Source organism: Eptatretus burgeri, chromosome 1 (genome assembly GCF_056783735.1).
Source record: "Eptatretus burgeri isolate ZD-2024b chromosome 1, Ebu_testis_v1, whole genome shotgun sequence".
Lineage (NCBI taxonomy): Eukaryota > Metazoa > Chordata > Myxini > Myxiniformes > Myxinidae > Eptatretus > Eptatretus burgeri.
Window position 1 is genome coordinate 1,712,097 of NC_140961.1, and position 20,008 is coordinate 1,732,104.

Genomic DNA, 20,008 nt, shown 5'->3' on the forward strand with positions numbered 1-20,008 from the left:
GCGAACGAAGACTTTGTAAAAGGGTTCAGTGTGTGGAAACAGTTGCTCTCAAGGCATGCTCATGTTTTTGAAGCGAGCGAATGAAGGAGGCAAAGTGTTGGATCTGCCGGGCGAGACGCTGAACCTGCCTGCACGTCAAATCTGCATTTTTGGCAGTAGGAGAGGCTGCCTGCACGTTGAGTCGGCGATCGACTCATGAGGAGGTGATTCTGCCGTGAGAGAGATGGCAGCCGGCTTTGAGAGGCGAGCGTGGAAAAGGAAAGAAAAGGTGATTCTGCGGAGAAAGAAACTGAGGACGGAGTTGAGAAGTCAGGCTTCGAGGCGGGAAGGCAAGAGAGAAAACGACGGAACCTCTGATGGTCCTTGCTCACCTGGCGGCTCGACACGTTTGCCGATCCGCTTGCCGGAGCCCGGCTCCCCGATTTGGGCCTTGTCTGGTGGACAGGCCAGGCCTGGATTTGTGTGCTGGACCTTGGGAGAGATCAGCTGAGGCCCATCGTCGACCTTACGTGAGGTCAGAGCGCGCGGAGACTGCGTGCGGTGCGGAAAAGAAAGAGTACGGCGCCGCCATCTTGCCACGTGGCGCGTTCGAGCTGGGGGCTCAAATCCGTGGACATCCGCTTGTTACGAGTGACATTCGTGCTTTTTGACACTTTCCTCTCATCCATGAAACATCACAAAGTACTCTGTCTTGTCTTGCATGCATGCTGTCTGTCTGTCTTTGTCTGCACGTTGTTTAAGGCATATCTCGGTGGGGACCCCCCTCGAAACCTGTCGTTCATAGTTCTCTAGTTAAGAATGGGTTAAAGATTGGTAATAAAAACATTGTCGTGAATGGTTTGCTTGTGTCGTGTTCCCCAATAAATCTGGTTGGTTCGTATGAAGTTGCCGCTATGGATTAATTCGTGTCGCATCGAGGAACGATCCGTTCCATTGCAAATAAAAACAAAATGGTTACAGACTGGCAGAAAACGCTCAGCATCTGACACAACCAGTCTGTAACCAGGGTTCTATTTCTCCAACTGGTAAGGTGCAAGGATTATGTTGGTATCGCAATTGAAGACGCGTGACCCGAGGCCTGTGCCGAGCCGGCCGACGTTATAAACCCCGGAGACGGCGGTGGTGAGGGTGGCGCCAAGTCGGGTGAGAATCCCACCACCCCGGATCCGCAACAGTATCATAGTCCGATTTGATTTGTTTTGCCACACAACATAAATTTTTGGGATATACATTCTTTGAAAGCCAATCATCACACACTTCTTCTGCCACCACATTACTTGCATCATTTTTGCCAATTTGATTATGTCTCTTTTCTATGGTCCTGCATAAATGAATCATTCGACCTGGCAAGTATATTCCAGGGTGTAGTTTCGATTTTAGTTCATATTCAGTCACTTCTTTGTACGTTTCACTAAACAGTTCTTTCTGGGCGCTGCTCCACATTTTGGAAACACTGGATCTTGATCCAGTTATGATTGATGATTCTGCAATGGGGGCATTCCACGTCAAGTGTACACACCCTCCCGATACTAATACCTCATTTTCTCCCCAATGTGTCATTTATTCACTTGGGTGAAAAAAACTAAAAAAAAAACCAACTTTTAGACCTGTGGGCCCATTTTAGCCCCCCCCGCCAAATTTGGGTGCCCCCGGCTGCCCCACAATCTTCCAGAGGCCATATCACAGGTTGTCGTGGTCCGATTTGGCTGATCTTGGTATCAAAATGGTCATAAAAGCAAGATCTTTCGAATGGCGTAAAGTAAAATCACTCCGAAACAGTAATTCAAAAAGTTATAGTTTGGGCCGCCCTTTGACTTTGGGCCCCCGCTCCACAGCTAAACCGATGGTCCCGATTTTTTTCATGTGAGAATACCCCTTCATATACTCCAACACCTCAGCATAAATGAAAATGGGATCTCAATGGGTTCAAGTGTGATGATGGTTTTATTGTTCGGGGACTCCAGTGCTGGACACACAATATGCCACAATACATAGCACAATATTTGAACACAAGATTTCCAATACACTATATTGTACATAAATTTTACACATGCACATGTAGTGGGGCAGATAACAGCAATTTTTGAGAGGAATCGTTCAAATGATGATACAAGCATCAAATTTGGCACATTTGTTCTCCAGGGGATTCTAATCAAATCTGCCTGATTGGCATTTTGAAAAAAAAAAAAAAACTTCAAAAAAGTCAAATCACGAATCAATGTTGGATGCTGGTTGAGATTGGTGAATGTTTCAGAAACATCATCAAAGACGTTCCAAGTCTGCCATGCAATTTCTTCCCTTTACCGCGGAAGGCAGACACGACGTCACATCCATTGAATGCATGGAAGTATGGGATCCCTCTAGCTTTCTCAGGCCCTATTGCAGAAACTACCTTATGGACTGGAATCCATCACGCCTTGGCTCCTTGGCCAAAGGCAATCCACATGCTCTCAAGACCTATTTCCTGTAAGGATGGCAGTACAGATATTGCTATGACGAGTACGTCCATGTCATTAGCCTTAATGATAATGGACTTGCTACCATCCGTCGTTGCATCCCTGGCGTGTACAAATATTCAAGTGTCAGCTTCTTCATGACAACATGGAGACACAGCATCCAGTGACTTCCTTGTGTTGCTAATGGCATCTTCTCCTTTTGTGACAATGACTGTGCTTGTCGTCTGTGCTTCACACGTCTTTTCCGCAAGGAAGTGAAACAGCTCAGTCTTGTTGCTGTCATCTCGAAGAAAGCTTCTCCAGTTACTTGGGGTCTTACTGGTTCCTGCCACTCTTCTTCTGATTCCTTGCCCCCTTTTCGACCTTGCCTCAGACTTCAGACTTGACTTCTTGTACACATCAAACACTACGTCCACCCTCTCGTACCTGGCACCATAGGATTCCACCTTTGGGATGATGTCTTCTTTAGCATAGTCATCAAATATCTTTGAAGTGCATGGAGGTAGGGCATTGATAAGTGCTGAGCCATCAATGATGACTGCATCTCCCCTTGGTTCTCTGTCTGGGATGTTCACTTGCGCTTCAAGAATTTCAGCCAGCTGTGACTTCAAATTTTTCAAAATTTGGATTTTCAAATGGCCAATCGGGCAGATTTGATGAGAAAGTCCTGCATAACAGAAATGCCAAATTTGATTCTTGTATCATAATTTGCACGATTTTTCTACTATCGACTACACTAATGCAGGAACTGGAAGCGATACAAGTATGAGTCAGAATTTTTCCTGGCATATTATAGTGGAGATCTTAGTGCACAAAACCAACCCAAGTGTGCACATCCGGATAAAAGTGTGAATTTTGGCACACAAGTAGTTTAGACCTTGACAATCAAAAAAAATTGATGGAAGCACTGACACACCCCTTTTATGGCCGCCATCAAAAACCTATTTTATTCTATATCTCCGAAACTAAACCAGCTGGAGAGTTCATTTCAGTGGCTACACCCACATTTATGGGGTCTAGGAATCGTATGGACTAACTCAAAGGGCTCAGGTGGCAGCCATCTTGAACAAGTCGAAAATTCAAAATGGCTGTCATTCGTGACTAACTTTTAATGATATCTTGATAACCAAATAAGCTAGGAAGATAAAATTGGTGTCTACACCCATATTTGTTGGGTCCAGAAATGTGATGAAGTCAATTTTAAATAGCTCAGGTGGCAGCCATATTGAATTTCTAAAATGGCTGCCATTAGCAACATAATTCAATGAAACCCTAATACCTGAACAAGCTAGGAAAAAAATCAATCTAGTATCATCATGCATATTTGTTCCATCAAGGAATCAAAACAAATAAAAAAATCTGTTTGCTTGTTACACAGTTTTATATGGGAAATCAAGATGGCAGCGACATGTGCCATAATTTTCATGATATGTCAAAGATACAAGCTAGTAAGGTCAATGAATGAAAAAATGCCTGGCATGATAACATTTCACTGACTATTTACAATAACAAAGACAACTGACATTCCCAACTTAAAACATATGTCTGCAAAAGGTAATGATGTACCTTACATCAATCTGCTTTAACACCGGGTGTTTAGATTCAGCATCAATGGAGCACATTCAAGTATGACAACTATTCGAATCATTGATCGGCTATCATTTGCACAACATTTTGAACAGTCGGGCGGCTATATTGACCGACTCTGGTCGGCTGAATCATCATTGACAAAGAGATGCAGTTCCAACAAATGTCAACTACCATTAGATGGTATCATTATTGATGCAACCACCTTGGCATCGGCAGAGGAGTGTACATCGCTGACTTGCTCTTGAACATTTGCAGTTGCCCCTGCAAACTTTAGTGCACCCACAATGAAAAAGCAGTGCACATGCTTTACTTGCATCTGGTAGTACAGTCCAGAGTGGAGCATTCACGTTGCTCTTTTCATCCTTCACCACCCCCAGTCTGAGGCATCAGGTAAGTCCTGTTGTGGTGAGACACCGATTCCAGATGTGAGACGCTTGGTAAAGGGCACCGAAAGCATGCTGCAGTAGTGCCTGTTGGGTAGGTGGGATGTTATCAAGTGTTCGAGTTCTTTTGGGAAAAAAAGCTCCTGACGATCAACATTGACACGAGAAGCATTTGATGTCTTGGCATACATCAAGATCGTGAACCTTGCCAAGAGCTCCATGTGGATACTATCAATGCTTAGCTCCTCTGGATGAGCCATCAGCACAGTTAGGGTATCTGTGATCTGCGGGAAGGCCTCCCATGTTGCCCGTGCAGTTCGCTTTCCAATACCGAAGAAGGGTGAGGTGGTATCACACCCTGTATAGGCATGGAACAGAGGCAAAGTGTGGCATTTCTGTGGTCCTAGATTTTGAGCGACTGTGCGCACTGGAATAAATTGACGATTCTTTCCGGTACCAAAGTCTATCCAAAGTTCCTGGAGTCCAAGTCTTTCAAATATGCTTATAGTGCAGCAGATTACTGAAATAATCTTTCACTTGGTGGTACAAGCACCAAATTTGGTATACATGTGCTCCAGGACCTATTCTCTCAGAAAAGTACGTTACCCACGTTGAAAAACAAAATGGCCGCCATTTGAAGTGGTTTGAATCTGTTTGAGATAAATTTTGATGGAATAATGCTATTTTAACATTCTATGCATCGAAATGTATGTTTTTGAGTTAGAAAAATCCATTTCTGCACTTACAAAATCGTAATTATTGAAAACTAAGATGATATGGCCGGAATTGAATGACGACAGGCTCTTTTAGCGCTACATTTTGCAAAAAGAAAAAAATGAAGAATAATATAGCATATACAGCAGGAAATTATTATCTTTTTATTCACGTGGTGGATTAGTCAATCATTTAGTCCTCACATTTGCATGCACACAACTGTGTACACTTGAGACTGAAGCGATAGCATTTACATCGCCCTCGGCATTCCGTCTTGCAGCCACATTTTGTTAACTGCTGACAACTCTGGGCAATGGGTGGAAGGGTCATCCAAAAGACTTGCCAGACCTCACCATCTTTCTGCCACCCCCAGATAGCAGGCAGGGCTTTCAGTTTGCATACTGTTGCCTGGCCCCATATGCAGCCTGCTTGGTAGGCAGACCGTTTGACATGCTGTATGAGAGCTGCGCTTGTCGGTGGAATGGCATCATAAGACCTTTGCTTCCGAGCGAACAAGTCCAGTCTTGCCTCATCACCTTTGTCCATAGTGCTGTTCTTGTCATACATGGTGATGACAAACTTCTCAAGGACGTTGTAGTCTGCATTTTCCATGACTGGTGGGTACTGACTTAACTTCTTGAAGACGGGAGTCACTTGAGGGTAAACCTCCCATGCCTGCCATGCAGTTTTTTTGCCTTTTCCGCGAAAAGCTGACAGAATATCACAGCCAGTGAAGGCGTGAAAGAACAGCATGCCACTGGATTTGTCTGGGCCAAGATTCGCCACCATGTCATGAATTGGCAACCACTTAATGAACTGACCCTGGTCAAATTCAACCCACAGCATTTCCATGCCTGCGTCTTGGAGGGTAGCAAAAACACTGACTGCAACAACGAGAACATCTGTGTCATGCTTTAATCAAAACAGATGTCACCTGTTGCTTGGCTGCATGAAAAGCATGAGTGAAGATTCTGGAGTCAGCTTCCTCATGGTTGCAAGGACTTAAGCCATCAAGACTGATGGATCTTTTGGAAAGAGCCTGATCTCTTTTGGTCACAACGACATTGTCAGGACACATGGTCACTATCTTATCAGCAAGGAACCCAAAGAGCTCTGTCTTGTTGTTGTTGTTGTCTCTCAGGAAACTTTTCCAGTTAGGTGGCAGCTTGGTTTTCTCCATCACTCGGCGTCGATCCCCTTTGCCTCTCTTTGATCTTGTTTCAGCCTTCAGGCTGGAAATCCAATAAACATCAAAAACTATGTCTGTCCTCGCAAAATTCGATGAGTACATCTGAATCTTTGGAACCACATCTAGGACAGCATATTCCTCAAAGGTCTTTGATGTCTTTGGTGGCAATGAATACATAAGAGAGGACCCATCAATGATAACAGCATCACATCCTGGTCTAGTGTCGGGAGGAGTAACTGTAGCTTCCAGAATTTTTGCAAGTTGCGACTTCTGACCAGTGTGGAGTTTCCCACTGTCACTCAGCGCCACAGGGAAAGACTGGTTTTCATGTTGGAAAAACTAAAGCAGGTCCCACTCTCGTGCTTGGCAGGATATAAAGAGTTGCGAGGTCAGGTCAGGTATGTGAGCATGTGCCAGAACAGCGCGTCGCTGCGTCCACTTTCCGCCGGTACTCCAGGGGCCTCCGTCTGGCCATCCCCCAGGCAGATGCCAGGCCCATCCCCATCTCCTTGAGATGATGGTCAACCTGCTGCAACCATGAGGCACGTGGTCGGCCCACTGGCCTCCTCCACTCATGAGACTCCCTCGCTGAGAGAATCTGGTGAGCAGGATCAGCGTCAGGAAAACGAGCCACATGTCCATACAGCCGCAGCTGACGCTCACGGACTATGCAGGTAACAAATCTCATCCGAGTCTCTCTCAGCAACCGCTCGTTGGACACAAAATCCGACCAGCGATAGCCAAGGATTCTCCGAAGAGACCTGGTACCAAAGGAATTAAGTCTCCGTCTCAGATCCTTGGTCAAAGTCCAAGTCTCGCACCCATAGAGCAAGACTGGAAGTACCAAGGACCTGAAGACTCGGACTTTGGTCCTCCCGCACAGGTACCGGCAGCGCCACACCCCATGATCCAGTGAATCCATGACTCCCCAGGCCCGACCCAGACGTCTATTGACCTCCGGCTCACAACCTGCGGAGACATGAATATCACTGCCAAGGTAAGTGAATCTATCCACGACCTCAACATCCTCACCACAAACAGACACAGACAGTACAGCAGCATCCAAGATGTCACCGAAAGCCTGGATCTTTGTTTTGACCCAAGAAATCCGTAATCCCAACGGCTCCGACTCCTCATTCAGCACCTCGAGGGCCCCCAAGAGGATGTCTAAAGTCTCCGCAAAGATGACTGCATCATCTGCAAAATCAAGGTCCGAGATCTTGACATTGCCAAACGATGCACCGCAACTTGATCTCTCCGACATCCTCCCAAAAATCCAGTCCATACAAGTGCTGAAAAGTGTGGGGGCAAGTACACATCCCTGACGAACTCCAGTAACAACTGGAAATAAGTCAGAGGCGGTACCACCACACTTCACAGCACTCTCAGTACCAGAGTAGAGTTCAGACATCAGATCGATCAGTTTCGGTGGCACCCCACGAAGACCAAGAATCCTCCAGAGGACATCCCGATTCACTGAATCGAACGCTTTACAGAGATCAACATAGGCTGCAAGCAGCCCCTGCCGAAACTCTCGTCTGCGTTCGGTGAGGACACGAAGTGCAAGGATACGGTCAATCGTTGACCTCTTTGGTGTAAAGCCTGACTGCTCTGGACGCTGGTGCTCAAGCAGATGGTGGCGAACCCTATCAAGAATTATCCGAGCAAAGACCTTGCCCGGCACTGAGAGCAGCGTCACCCCTCGGTAGTTGTTGCAGTCTTGGCGATCACCCTTCCCTTTCCAGAGAGGGACAACAAGGCCCCTCTTCCAGTCAGTTGGGATGATGCCTGTGTTCCAGGCAGAGCACAAAACTGCATGCAACGACACGAGTGCAGCATTTCCACCAGCCTTGAGAAGTTCGGCATGGATGCCACAGATCCCTGGAGCTTTGCCCCGTTTCAACTGGTTCACCGCAGCCCGTGTTTCCACAAGCGATGGTGGACCACAGTTGATTCGAGGGTCAGCAACAGGGATTGTAACACCCTTGACGTCCAACTCGACAGCTGGGGGATCAGCCTGGTACAACCGCTCGAAGTAACCGGCCCAGCGGGCCTTCACTTCAGACTCCTCTGTCAAGAGCCTACCACTCTCTGCCCGAACTGCAGTGCTCCGAGGGATGGGCTTGGATGAACGTAATGCGCGAATTCCCATGTAAGCGGGATGAGAATCACCTGTCCACAGGTGATGCTCTACCCCCTCACAGATTCCTCGCACATAGGCCTCCTTGTCCACCCTCAGTGCACGTACAGTTTTACGCCTCAGCTCCCTGAACAGCTCAGCTCTGCCATTCAGCCTGGCCCTGCGACTCTGGTCAATGGTATCCAGTGTCCCTTGAGAGACAAAATTCTTCTTTGCCCTGCGGTGAACTCCAAGGCATCCACCGGCAACATCAAGGACGGTGGTCTTGAAGGTGTTCCACAACTCTTCAGGACCCCCCAAAGCACCCAGACCCCCCAAGTGTCCACTCAGCCTGTTCGCAAACTCCTCAGCTACTCTCTCATCCCTGAGCTTGGCAACATCCAGCCTCGGCTGGGATGGTACCATTCTCCAGGATTTAAGGTGCAGCTTTAGAGTTGCTACAACAAGCCTGTGGTCAGTATTGAGGAACTGAGCACTCCGGTAGACCCTGCAGTTCTGGATCATCCTCCAACGAGTCAATGAGGACATGGTCAATCTCCTTTGCCACACCGCCAGCGTTGGAATACCAAGTCCAGCGATGAGCTTGTGGGTGCTGAAACCATGAACCAGCCACCCTAAGTCCATGACTTCTTGCAAAGTCAAGGAACTTAGTGCTATTCTGGTTCATAGTTCCTGACCCATGGGGACCAACACACACCTCATAACCATCCCTATCAGTTCCAGTCGATGCATTGAAATCCCCCAAGACTAGAAGTGTATCTCGTCTGGGGCACTGATCAACCACAGACTCGAGTGTGGCGTAGAATGTGTCCTTCACGGTAACGTCACTCGCCTCAGTCGGAGCATAAATAGAGACCAGAGAAATGACACCTAAGGAGTGGCGAATCCTTAATCTCATAATACGCTCGTTGACCGGTGTTACCTCAATTATCATTGGGGTCAGCTTATTGGACACAGCTACAGCAACTCCTTGGGTATGGTAACCATCAGAGCGACCAGACCAATAGTAGGTGTAACCACCCACCATTATCTCGCCGCAATCCGGTCTCCGAACCTCAGAGAGAGCTGCAATCCCGATGTCCAAACGCTTGAGCTCAGATGATAACAGAGACAGGTGATCATCCTCTCTTAGGGATAGGACATTCCAGGCACCCACCCGAAGGGACCGCCTCAGGTTAACCCAAGGAGACCGCCGTCTGGTGGACGACACATCAGCACCACTCCGACACACTCTCCCGCAATCTGACCCAGGGATGTTACCCCGTGGTTTCCCTCCTATCAAAGATTGGGGGTCCCGAAGGCTTTGCCCCAATCCCATCATCCGGTGAGCTGCCCTGCGAAGGGAAGCTGCACAGGAGGTACTCCCACGGAGTGGGTTTTCAGATTTTTTTGCGTTTTTGCGGAATGAAGCGTTTTACGGTGGCTGGAGTGCAAATCCTGCCACCAACCTCCTAATAAGAAGTAACCCAACTGCAGGAGGACGTCCGCAGACACAGTTGGGCACTAGATATGGATGGCCGTTGGCTCACAAGGAGCTCCTCCGCTCACAAGGAGCTCCTCCGCCCCGTTGCGAGAACAGACGGCAATCATCTTTGAGTACCTGCTGCTTCATGTCGCCAGAAGTTGCAGCTGCCTCTTGGCGAAAGAAGTCTGCTTTGTTCTTTTTGATGGGCTTATAGAAGGAAGCTCAGTCACCAAGACCATTGAAAAATTCTCGGAAGGCAACTTTACCTTTCTCAAGGTGAGTCCTTACAAGTTCAGCAGTACTGGGATGCACGATGGTTTTTGAGTCCAATGTGAGCAGGTCTTTTGATTCTTCCTGAAAAGGATTGCCCAGATCCTTCATTTCACCAAACAATTTCTGGACCTTGTCAGAGAAGGATTTCTGAGATAGGCTGGTTTGCTCATGGTGCGTAATATCTTCATTTGCCACTTTGGCCAGTGACGCCAACTCATACTGTGATATTAGCACGCTAACTTCTGGTCCAGACACCATCCACCTACTCAGTGCAGCTGGATCCTCAGCAAGCCCAATGACACCACCATCACCGTTCACTACTGCATTGGCCTGTTCATGTGCTTGGTCAATGGCCAAGTCAGAAAACTCCCTGTTAGTCTTGTGTACCACAAAATTTCCCAGTTGAAATTCATTAAAGACCTCAGGGTGAGTGTGTTCCAAAGTGACCATGTCTCTAAGATGGATGGGAAGCCATCTGGCATAGTTCACATTGTTGTTTACAAAGAACAAGGGGATTACAGCAGCCAGTGCTTCACAATACAAACCGAAGTTGGCCTCCCTGAAAGACCTGACCAACGAGAACGTCACCTATTCCATTGACAACACAAGATCCCAGAATTGAAATTGAGGACTCTCTTTTCTGCGTTTCTCACACCAGTCATCAAAATCCAGAGCTTCTTCATCATCTTCTACACAATGATGCTCATATGCTTCCTTTTGGAGCAAGTAGAGGCAACACGCTGTAGCTTGGTGCATATGGCGTGTTCTTGTGACACTTGAGGCAGAAAGAAAGGACTCTGTCATTCCAGAAGAAGCCACCCCAGAATTCACAAGAGCACCTGTCCACCCACTGCTTTGAAGTAGGGTTCCAAGAGACCTTAAAGCAGCCATCTCTATGTGGAGGCCCCCAAACATGACAACAAATTTATCCTCACCATACAGGTCAGGCCAGTGCCACTGGACTTGTTTGATAAGTGCATAAATAGGCTGGTCTGTGGTTATCACAGGGACCTGTCCTGGGTTGAGGTGTGCAATAGTATCCCTGACTTTGTTCATGGAGTGCCTTACAGTGGCAACTGAGTGAGCTTCATCATGAAGGAGGGGCAGAAGTGCTGTAATACTTACTTCAAATGCAAGACCTCTCTTTTTCTCTGCATGATGGGCTGACCAAGTGATGTTAACATTGTCATGTACTTCTTGTGTGAGGCTAATCTTCTGCAACCACTCATATTCATTGGTTAGGGGGAGACTTGGCAGAGATTCATATGTAGTCCATGAGCTGAGCCCAGTATTTTCATGAATTGGTACCAAATTGCGGGATAAAACGAGACACTGCTTTTTGGATAGGTCATGACCTATGGTTTGAGAATTTATTTGCTTGCCAGCTCAAACGCGTAGCTTTCTTGGAGAAATCCGCTAGGGGGCGCTTCAAGGGGGGTAAAATAGCGATTCTTTTTTTTTTTTTTTGCATATTTGTGAACTCGATGCCATGTAAAATTGTTCTAACTTCAGTGTCAAGCTGAAACTGTACTGAAAAGGGCAAAGAAAGGGAAATTTATTTGAATTTTTTTAGCTGAAATGAGTAGAAATTTCAAATTTTAAACACAATTTTCTCCAGTTTTTGTTTTCTTGAAGCCAGTAACTTCATAGACCAATTCCTAAAATATTGCTGTGCAGAATATACTGAGAGGTTTTGTTTGGTCTAATACTACACCTGTTAGTTAAAATTTGAGGCATGTGACAGCGTCAAAAATTAACTGGCCGGGTGGGGGGGGGGGGGAGGGTAGGATGTTTTAGAAGTTTACACAGACTTTTACACCGTAGAAGTTTGACGTGATATCGACATTAAATTTGTACTTGTAACTGACTGTGCATCACAGACATCCTTGCCATCACTATATAAATCACTGAAGTCCTTAATCTTAATCATCACTTTCATCGTTATCGGAAGACTCATCATCAGAAACGTCCAGAACTAAGTCACTGTCCTTTGTGTTGCTGCAATCCTTTAATCGGCATTCATCCGTACATGGAAGGTTATTGTCTAAGCAAACGCAATCACCAGGTTTGCACGCTTTGCGGCACTCACAGAACATGAAGTCCAAAACTACCTGGGGCGCTGGCAGTCCTGTCATCCAACATATTTCAAGTCAACAATCGTCAGTTGTGCGCCAGCCATGGTTTTCTGGAGCAGGCACATAAGGCTTTGGATCAAGGGATCGTCTCCATACAGCGGCCTGGTAATTTGCTCTTAGCATGTGTTGGTTAAGGGTGTCTGCACACGGTGGTAGTTTCCCGGATTCTACAACACCCTTTTTAGCGCACCATAGATTGAAGCGGAGTGTTCACTTCTGTATCATGGGTTCGGGATGCATACAGCTGGCATGTAAATGCCTGCAGAGTATCAATAACATCCCTATTTAATGTCCATTCACTCCCCAGCTTAGACAATGCATCCAAGAACTCCTTATTTCCTCGCATCAACTTCAGTCCCTTGATCTTGCCCATACCTGAGAATGCACTGACCGAATCGCACCCTGTGAATGCGTGTAGACCCAGCAACGAATTGCCATGAAGTGCTATTCTCGCTTCAATCGTGTTAATGCTAAAGAGTCGAATCCTTCCCTTAGACGAAAGTCGCATACATAAGCGGGTGCTAATATGAGCATTGAATGCCAAGAGAAGCACAAGAATATCAGTGTCTTCGGCAACAATGACGACTGATTTGAAACCCGATCGAGCAGCGTGTGACGCATGTAGCAAAACCCTAGTGTCCGCTTCCTCATGCGACGAATCAAGTTCACGCACTTCCATCACAGTATCCTGCGTAATTCGGAGGCATTTCAAATCAGCTGTTACGTAGAGTTCTTTCTCACCAATCAATGATTGTCTCTGCTGCCAGTCATTGGCAACGAATCGCGTAAGTTGATGCTTGCTTGCTGGGCTAGAGAGTATTCCTCTCCAGTTTCTGACCGTGTGAGTGGGCACTATCTGTGAAAATAAGATGCCCCGGTTAGCACCACGATTGACCCTTTCCGCATCCTTGATTGATGAGTCTAAGTATATGTCAAACACCACATCTACTCTTTTACTGTCCGGGTGACTTGCGAGAGCCATCTTTAGCAGCCTCTCGGATATATCCACAAATGTTAATTTATTTCCATCAAGTTTCTGAACAAGTCCCATACCGTCGATGATTGCTGCGGAAGGTCGAGGTGTAGTATAGTTTCCTCTGGAAGCACACCACTTTCAAGATGGTTAGCAAGTGCTGCCTTGGCGGTCTTTTTCAGAGATCCATCGTGGTTGGCCAGTACCCAGGGTATTGTTCCCAAAGGGTGCCTCAACACTTCCTGCATGTCCAGTTGCCTACTGCAACCAATGAGGAGCATCCTTCCGAACAAGCGGTTGTCGGCCTTCAGCATGATTTCTCGATTGCCAGCAGCTGTTTTCTTCGTCACTTGCATTGAGGCAAACGTTTTGAGCTTCAGCTTTGTTAAAGGGTCGTAGAACTTTTCTCCTTTACAAAGTCTTTCATCCACAAATTGCTTTGCAGCACTTCGACCGACCTGCTCTGCTCTTATCAAATCCTTTTTAACACCATCTGGAACTATGATTCCAGTCAAAAGGCTGGAGATTTGCGTATCTTCTCTGGCAAACGGGTGAACCCAGCTTGTTTGCAGCAATTGTGAAACTGCCTGGACATGTCTCTCATCCTTTTGCATTCTACGATTTCCAAGGTCTGGGTGGCTCACTTTTCTTTCTCCTTCATCCCCGTCTGTCAACTGTCGGATTTGCCTTAACACCACGCTACGGAACTCTGCGCCAAGGCAATATCTTGCCACTGCAGATGTATTCAAACCGAATCCCTTGGTTCCCCCTGCCGTCTGAGTGTCCTTATTTATGGTCTCCTCAAGCGTCTGATCCACTGGTACACGACCAAAAGGGTTGTTGTCACTCAGGTGCACAGAGAATCCTCCATCCATCATCTGTTTGTATATCTCTGGATGGTCATACACCAGCCTCGACATCTGTGCGAGATACACTAACAAATACCTCGCATAATTCACTTTATCATAAGCGAAACACCAGGGTAGCAGTGACCTTACTGAATGAAGGTGGAGGGACCAGTTGCCCTCGCGTGAAGCGCGAATCATGGCTAGCAGGATTTCAACAATGTCGACAAATGTCATCCAGAATGCAGCCATTGGTCCTCTCTCGTTCCGCATTTCGTCACAATACTGAGAAAACAGGTTCAGAATGCGAACTGTTGGTTGATGTGACAGCAATTTTTGCATTCACTATCTGGATAACTGGAAATGGCACCCAACTCTTGGAGTGCGATGTCAAGAACATCTCTGAGGCTTTGTTGGGATTATATCTCTGAGAAGAAACCCTGCCATAACAACCTGAGTAGAACCTCATACACAATCTTATGAAGACGGACCCCTCTGTTGTAGTGTCTACCATCAAGAACTTTCAATATTGAACCTTCTGTGATAATGTTGTTTTCTACAGCTAGATCACGAAGCCCTGCATCTCCAAAGCGCTTGCCGAGTATTGAAAGCAGGTTACACATAGTATGGAATGTTCCCATCCGAAGAATGATTGGACTGAATTGAGCCTGGTCATTCAACACAATCTTGGCCGCTTTGGCGTAGAGTGCCTGATCAAAAACACAAACTATCTCGGAGAGTTGCAATGAATTCATGTAACTCATGGCTTTAACCAGCACTTGATGCACCGTAGACATATTAGTAGCAGGTGCATTAATTGTTGGGAGGTACCCGATCGTATCCTTTGTGATTGAAGGGATGTCCTGGCGAGTCACAATATTGAAACCGGTCCAGGCACTTATCGTTTGGCCTGTAGGTTGTTGTTGTCGCAAAAGCGACCAAACTTTTTTTCCCAAGCCAACACTGAAGCACTATCTTCAAGAACTGTCAGCTCTCCTAGGGACACTGCTGGTGGACTCTTTCTCTGGCTCGTGTAGTAAGGTGGCATGACAACGTTCTGTGGTGGCAAAGTTCTCTTTCTCTCTCTGGGAAGGTTTTCTCGTCTTGGAGGAGGTAGAGGTCCAATCACTCTAGGCTGCACAATGATACCATTTACGCGATGAGATGTTCCAGCTCCGCCTAAGGTCTCTTCCAACCGATCGATATTATCAAAAGTAAGGACTGTCGGGACATGGGGGAAAATACCGGACGGCAAGGCTGTGCCACTGTGTTCCTCCATCCATAGCTTCTCCAAACACAAGGCAGTCTCCAATTCTTCGAGTTTTGTATATGATACACCATGTCCCAGACGATTTAGCAATCGAATTGTTTCTGTATTTCCTATAATGGACTTTACAGCCCATGGCAAGAGAACGTGTTTTGGTTGCTTGTTTCGGCCACACTCACATGATAAACTATATCCTGAGCAAGGGAGTGTGTAATCCTATAGCTACGGGAACTACATTTTTGGGTGTCTGAATGCCCGGTTAGCAAGACTGTGAGAAATAGTTCAAGTGACTGGGGTATCAGAATTGAGTCCTGTGTCAGTTCTTGTGGATACATGGGCCATTGCTGCGGGGTCTGTGCATCTTTGATATGATTCCGGAGACGCGCAGCAATTCTTGAAATGTCCCCCTTGGAATCAGAAGGATCAGCTAAAAGTAACCGCAACTGTTCTTTCATGGCAAAATTTTCCTTGGCAAGTGTTTCCTTGGTAAGGGCATTGGATGTCATCAGTACCTTGTTATTGTAGTTCACTATGAACTGAAGAGTAGACCCGAACTTTGTCTCAAGGACACGGCGTATGTGCTTTTTTGTCGATGGCTTGATTATGGCTATACCGAGGGTATGCATGTATTCTTCAAGTTTTAAGGTGAGTTGAGATAAGGGCACAATGTAGGGATTATCAATAAGCGATGTTTGGATATAATCAAACAATTGTTCATAACCATCCGATTCTGCAGCCTTGTATGCTGCCTGCTCGGCATCGTCCGTCTCCTGAGTTGGTTTTTCAGGTCTCATCCTTGTGTAGTCTTTATAACAGGAATGGTGGTAGTGAGCCTCCGCAGCGACTATTTCCCTGGATGTCAAGGCCAAAATTCTATTGTCGATTTCGCAACTTTTTCCTGTTCTGCCGGGCATTGCAATATTTCACACCGCAACTGACCGCAATGTTTCATCCACCCACAATTCGCGGCATTTAACGAGTTTTTCACGTGACCGCCCCTTTGCATATTTTGACTCCCGGTCGCAAAATATACATTTGATGGGGTAAACCCGTTCAGAAACATCCGTACATTGTCTTCGAGCTCGAGTTGGTTCTGTTATCGTGGACTGCGGCAAAACACTTCCACATTGACCTGCACGTTGAGCCTCAAGGTCTTTTTTGTTAGTAAAACGATTTCGGCAAGGTGTTTCGTATCTGATAGATTCTGGTACTTGTTCTATAGAATCGGAAAACTGCAATACAGGTTCATAATTACGTATTTTTGCAGCATTAAGCAATGTTAACCATGAAGATAAGTCTTTTGGTCCAGTTAATTTTTCTACTGCAACTTCCTTTTTACAAAGAATGCAAACACCACAATCAGGCTTGTGCCTCTTTGCAGGTTGGGAGCTTGTCGGGTCCATTTTTATGCTGTTCATACTCTGCGTTCACCTGAAAAATAATGCCAAATTTAGTCTTGAGAAAAAAGTAAAATGGATACATAATTCTAAAAAAATTCAATACTCATCTTCGAACCCAAATTCATTGGAGACGAAACACAAAAGAAGATTATCCATACCTCAATGATGTAGTTCTGGTGGCCATCTTGGATGCCATTTTGGATTTCCAACTGATTTTGATGATCAGCAACGACACCTATACAATGTCTCACGACTCTCACAGACGACCAGTATTCATAACATGGGTCAACATCCGTCAGGTTTTGATTATGCTGGAAAAAAATAGAATTTTTTAGAAAATCGCATTTGAAATTTGTAATTTCTATTCATTTAAGCTAAAAAATTGAAATAATTTGTCAAAATTTTACCTTTTACATTACATATATAGCCTCCAACTTGATTTAGGATGATTGTCCATTGCATCTAGTTGCAAAATCTGCAAAAAAAAAAGAAAATCAGTATTTTGTCCCCTCAAAGCGCCCCCGAGCGGATTTCCCCAAGAAAGCTATGCTTTTGAAATGGCAAGCAAGCGGATTCTTAAACTGGCGGTCATAACCTACTCAAAAAATGGTGTCTCGTTTTATCCCGCAATTTGGTACCAAATTTTGGTCTGGCTCATGAACTAATGTAACTTTGCTTTTGGGAGGAGAAGGGTTCTTTGTTGTGAAGAACACAGGATAAACATTTGTATACGAGTCGGGGATTTCTGGGACTTTCTTTACTTTGGTATTCTTAATTAGAATTGGTTCCCGTACTTCTCCTTGATTTCCTGATGTTGTATGTTGAAAGATGGATATGTTTGTTCCATAGAATGATGTCGCCGTTGTGGAAGAGGGATTATGGTCGATGTTATCCATCGCAGATGTGCTGAAAAGACCTTTCCTCAGTTTGGGAGGACAAACCACACCTTCCTCTACATATCTGGCTACAGCTGCATCTCCCAGCTGAGCTGATATGTCGAGTACTCAATCATATGGAATACTGAGACCATGGTCATGGAGCATTTCTACTAGGTGTCTTTCTTGTCTTAGCATGAACAGACATCCCTATGTAGACCGGAAATGGGGTTTCTCTGTCTCTGGAATGCCTGTGTGTGGCAGCACCTTCTTTGTATTTGGCAAAGCAGTTGTATCGAAGGAGCTGAGCCATAGCCAGGTCAGTTGTAGTTGCTCCAAACCTCAGTTGAGACTTTGTCTGCTCCATGCTCAATCATGCAGACAAATTGGAGCAAAGCTGGAGCTAATGAATCATATACTGAAGTCTCATGAAGATTGCCCTCATATTTACATTTGTGATCAAGCATGTGCCTACGCAATATCTTGGCAGCTTTGGCCTGAATGATGGCATCAGAGTAGGTTGATGCTTCTGACATGAGAGGACCTACATCCTTCTTGAATGTCAGAAAAACATCACGTCCATCCTTGTAGGTTTCCAACGCAGGTATTTCTGCCAATAGCTTTTCTTTCAGTCTGGTAGAGTTCACATCAGGTATATCTGTTCCAAATTGTTCAAGTCTTTCCTTGTAAAGACTCACCAAGTTAGCAAGTCGAAACGAAACAGGCCCATCACTGCTGTTTCTTGTCTCAATGACATAGGTAAGAAGTTCAGAGAACACCAAAGGGAAGACTTCCTTTTCTTGGGATGACTGGACTTTTTATTTGTTCTTGGCTGCAATGTGTGCCTTCTCTCTATGATGCAGAGCTGTTAAGCAAGAGTAGTGGTATTTCAGTTCCAGGGCAACCACATCTCCACCGCTCAAGACAGCCAAAAGCTTGCCATCATTAAGATTGCGAGAACATTCATTAAGCCTCTCATTTAGCTGCATGGTCATGGCTTGTCACAACTGTGACTTTGGTTGTATCTTTTCACATAGGAAACACCGTTGCACTTCCATGCTAGTTCTTCGCATTTTTGAGTGCCCTTCTCCTGGATCATTTTGAATTTCAGCTGCTCTTTTAGTGGCACGCTCAAGTTTATAGCTGTCAAACATTTTGCGACAATTTTGGTGGTACTTGGCACTATTTCGCCTCAGTGTATCCTCAATACCACCTCCTTCATACAATCTTGATGGGTCTAACCTGATCGGTAACTGGGGGGCTTATTAGATAACATTTGGGACACTCAAGTATACTACAAACTACAGTTTAGGTTAGTAAACTCCAGCTACAAGTAGTACACTGAACCCCATGCCGAGTCTCACAGCAGTGATGTCACCAGTGTGCCCTGGTTGTGCTTTAACATCACTCCTATTCACATAATGTAATAGAGCTTGACCGCATCTCCTCAATACATGATCACAGATGTTGCCCAGCAATATCTGTTATAATTTTGTAAGACAGCTACAAAAGTTCTGATTTTAAGTCATGCAATGGCCGCCATCTTGAAAACTGGTAACCATTTTCGAATATTAGTGCCAAAATATATTTCTCCAGTCAAAATACAATCTATTTAACATTTGGATCAATAGCATGTTCCTATTTATAGACGTTTAGCACTGAAAACCCTTTTTCCTATTCTATGAGATGGCCATCTTGAAAAATGGTGGCCATTTTGTTTTTCAATGTGGGTAACATACTTTTCTGAGAGAATGGGTCCTGGAGAACATGTATACCAAATTTGGAGCTTGTACCATCAACTGAAAGATTCTTGTGGGATACTGACTTAATCTACCCCACTATAATGGTGATAACAACCACATCACTGTCAACAATACGAACCATCACCTTGGAATGCCCTTCATCAGCTGAGACAGAGTACATGCAACACATGATCTTTGCTGATTAAGATCTGGTTCATTGTTGTTGACATCAGTCTGACTATAGTCCTGCAGCATAGTCTGATATCTCAGATCAATTGTTCAAATTTGCATAAAAGCACGCCAATTGGTACACATGTAGAATAATGTATTCCGAACAACTCCAGATATGGAGCCACCCGAGATTGTGCCTTGGTCAGCTTCGGCGACCATTTTCCAAAATGGCCGCCATTCTACTTTAGCGAAATTGGCTATATGCTCTTATTTTCTTATTGTATTGGTGGTAGATATAAGGAAAGTGTAAAATTCAGTAAATTGACCATGAAAAGGCGTATTCAAATATTATGAGCCAGTATTTTTGGTAAAAAAGCCATTATTTGATTT

At 45.4% G+C, this 20,008-nt stretch overlaps 1 protein-coding gene across 18 annotated transcripts in view; it reads right to left on the reverse strand.

The window, feature by feature from the left end:
• Positions 1–1,925: 1,925 nt before the first annotated feature.
• Positions 1,926–20,008, reverse strand: part of LOC147033767 (uncharacterized) — a 36,618-nt gene continuing 18,535 nt past the window's right edge. For 9 of the 18 annotated variants that reach the window (XR_015055291.1, XR_015055323.1, XR_015055334.1 and 6 more), the window contains 3 exons: positions 17,238–17,305; positions 16,989–17,141; positions 1,926–4,787 (listed from right to left, as the gene is read on the reverse strand). The gene's annotated coding sequence lies outside the window, so the exon portion shown is untranslated. Of the gene's footprint in view, positions 4,788–11,630; positions 16,862–16,988; positions 17,142–17,237; positions 17,306–20,008 lie in introns of those variants that run through there. The other 9 variants (XR_015055336.1, XR_015055317.1, XR_015055294.1 and 6 more) reach the window with 3 other exon arrangements.